The sequence below is a fragment of the Thamnophis elegans genome, chromosome 7 (assembly GCF_009769535.1).
Source record: "Thamnophis elegans isolate rThaEle1 chromosome 7, rThaEle1.pri, whole genome shotgun sequence".
Taxonomy (NCBI): Eukaryota; Metazoa; Chordata; class Lepidosauria; order Squamata; family Colubridae; genus Thamnophis; species Thamnophis elegans.
The window spans coordinates 57,813,351-57,817,274 of NC_045547.1; positions in this window are offsets into that span (position 1 = coordinate 57,813,351).

Genomic DNA, 3,924 nt, shown 5'->3' on the forward strand with positions numbered 1-3,924 from the left:
TTTCAGATTTATCACAGGTTATCCAGGAAAGTATATTAGATGATGAAAGTATGACTTGACCAACAGAGTGTTCTCAGTGCTTTGCTTTGAGACTGAGAAAATTTTGCACAACCAAAGAGGCATTATAAAGTTAGTGGTCATGTCCTAAATGGCTAATTTACAGTCCATCCTTTGATTGTGCAGATTGACAGCCACAACTTCAAATAACACCCATTTTAGAGCCTCTCCACATTCCTACTATTTATCTACTTCAAGGATATAGGCTATACAAATATGTACTGTTACATTCAGCCTCTGGCTTTCTTGAAATACTTTAGTATGACTAAAGATAAATTTCTTCTAATTTTCTTCCAATGTTTCTTAAGTTTTAAATAATAGTGAAGCTTTTGTGTATTATATTTTAATTTACTTCTAACACTAAATGCAGTATGCAGTTCTAATTCTAGTTTTGTAATGATTTTGTAATGATTTTTCAAGCAAATTTAAGAGGATCACAAACTCACATTCTTATACTAATCCTCTACATACCGATTGCTTCCCCAGAAATCCTATGGTTATTTCATCTTGCTTTTACTTTTTTTCAAGTTCTAACCCATTATAGGTATGTATGTATGTATATATGTATGTATGTATGCATGTATGTACGTATGTATGTACAGTATGTATATATTTATGTAAAATTCAGCCAAAAATATTTCGATTTTATTTTAGTGATGCTTCAGCACTTCAATTTGACTGAATCATGCAGCCAGTGAAGCTGTAACTGATTCACAATTACAATTGGAATGTTCATTGTATATTTTATATAGTCACATAAACAAACCATGGCTGTTTTAAACTAATTTTTATATGTGCATTCAATCTTTGAGTTAAAAATATTTCCCAAGAGAAAACATGTAATATTCAGCATCTGAAATCAGACAATTATTTTTCAGTGCTTATTATTCAGTCTGGTCTGAAATAATCTTCTGGATTATATCTAGATGTTTACTTGGAAATAGATCCATGCATCTTTATAGATTTTTATTCATTAATATAACTGTAACCTATTTGTATTGTGAAATAAAATGCTGACTAAATATTAAATTTATTTTCAATTTAACATTAACAATTATGTTTCAAGAGTATCCTACTATATCATTCTATGCAGCCTTCCTAAATTCATTTTTATCTCTGCATAGCATTTCATTTATATCAAAGAAATTTAAGTGATCTTTTTGAAGGGCAACTGACTCACCAGAACTAATAGTAAGTAGTAAGCGTACAATATCAAACCATATAGAATGTTACACTGATGAAATGGCTACCTTAAACCACATTTGATTCCTCTAATATTCTTATAAATATGACCTTCAGAGAACATCATATCAGAGTTTAACTTGAAAACTAAAAGCATCTGCATCATGAGAATCTTCATACATGAAGAATTGGTTTCACCCTTTTGTGGAAGAAATGTTTAATTTCTTTGGTCATCTTGGGATTTGAACATAGATTGCTAGGAAAGGTCCAGTCCCTTGTCTATGGAGATTGTCAGTCATCCAAGTCATGGTTGTGCCAAAGGTGCTTTTTCAGGAAGCAACTGGACTTTCTAATTTTTCTTGACATTTCGCTTCTCATTCAAGAAGCTTTTTCAGTGTCTTGGATGAAAGTGAAATGTCAAGAAAAATCAGAAAGTCCAGCACCTTTGGTCCAATCCCTTGGTTATCTCTATATATAAAAGTGTGTGTGTGTGTGTGTGTGTGTGTGTGTGTGTGTGTGTGTGTGTGTGTGTGTGTTCCAGCATAACTCTGGAATGCTTCGAGCAATTTTAACCAAACTTGGTACACAGATTACTTACTCTCTGGAAAAAAATACTGTCTGGGTAAGACAACTCTAATACCCCTCGGTGTGTGTGTCCTGTTAAAATACAGCCTATTGTGCCTTCAAATGACTCCTACGGTACTGCTGTAAATGGCTTCTACTGTACAGCGCAGTGGAGTTGCCATGGTAATGGCTTCACAGTACTCCACAAGGGGGCTCCCTCTGGTAAGGGGGAAAATCCAACATGAGAAATTACATTTGATATTTTCAACAAGGCTTTGATTATTCTTGAGGACAAATGTGTTCCTCCTATTCTTGAGGAGCACTATGTTACCACTTGACATCGCCAGGCAGGAAAATCCTACCTGCAACAAAAGCAAGGCAAGTAGTTGGGTGCAGATGGTCAAGGCATGTAAATGAATCATATGGGATGAAAGTAGCATGGCTCACAAGAAAGCTTTTGAGGCCCTTGACATCACTATGAGAGGACAGCTTTATATTGCTTGCTCAAGGCTGGATTCACCCGTGGGGAAGATTGAGAGAAAATACAGAATTGGGATAAATAAACACCCGGGCAGTACCAGATTATCAGCTAGTTAATAATAAGACAACCCTTCTTTCATTTTATCAAGATGGAAGAGCTGCTCTGATGCTTTTGGCATTGTGAAAGCAGAGGGGAAGGCACTTAGGGTTTTGCTTCTCTGTTTCTGATTTTCAAAGGCAAGAGAAAAGATTGTCCACTTTTAGGAGACATACAGCAAATACTAAGATCGTCTATCTGCTGCTATCTGCTGCTCTACATGGTAAAGTTAAAGGTTCCCTTGAGTTTTCAAACTTTCCACATTGAAATAGTTATTGACTTCACAGCAGTTGGCAAAATCTCCACTGGTTAAGAAAAAGGCTAAGCAGGGGCAATTACAGTTCATTCTTGAATTAGACAATATTTTAAAAAAAGCCCAGGGCTGAAAACAAGCCTGGAAAATAAAAATAAAAAAATAAAATCCCAACATTCTGATTATTTCTATTTTGATACCAAGTAGAAAACTATATGGTCATGTTCATGTGGTCCCTGAGGTTAGCTAAGGATGCCTATCAGTTTATATGGTCAGATTGCAAATATTATTGCTGAGATTTTTTTTCTCTGAACCCTGAAAATAGAATCTTTTTTATATTCCTCTTCATCAATAGCTACATTTTATTCTGTCCTGTTCACAATAAAGGTTATTGTGTGTAAAAGCTTTGAAGTTTAAACAAAACATTCACATGACATTAAATAGTTATTTATATTAACCTTTTGACATCATAATCTTCAACAAACTTTGAGTGAAATGAAAGAAACTGAAGTAACAACTATTTTCATGGTTCCTGCTACAACACAGGCTGCTCAAATGGCATTATTGAGCTGTCTATTTTAGTGTCAAAAATCTAAAAATAGTTCTGGTTTCTCTCTTTCTGTATGCACTTCTTTATCATAGCTGTTGGGCATTATTAAATCTTCTTGTATCATAGTTGAAGGAACTATCTTTAGACCCTGAATTCCTTGCAATGTTATAACATTAAGACTGACATGCCAGTAAGCCAATTTGAAGCCAGAATAGTTAAATAATGTAATGTTCAACTTGGTTGAAGGGAACCTGTGTTCAAAGTCCTGAGCTGAATAGATATTGATGGACCAGATATACAGTATTTTCTAGATACAACATGGATTTATTTACCCCTTCCATCATGTATCCCAGAGTGATTTATAAGAAAAATAATTGAAATTACAAAATTAATACAGACCAAACCTAAGATTTAATCAGAAAAGCAATATGAACTAATAGGAAGGAAGGAGAAAAGGAATCCTTGAGGATTTTACTCCACTAGCATTGCCAACTATAGGGGGTAGCACTCATCTCCATTTCAATATGAACTAATAACCAGATTCAAATTTGTGCTTGATTAGTGCAGTAAAGCAAATAAACTGGTTAACAGACACATCCTACAATATTTTATTCACAAACCTTTCCTCCCTTGTACATAGCTCTTTAACTAAAATCTTAGCCTTATGATGTAATTTAAGCTAGCAACAGCTACTATTTGGAGTTTACAAAGGAATTAGAAACCAAAGCCTAATTTCAATAA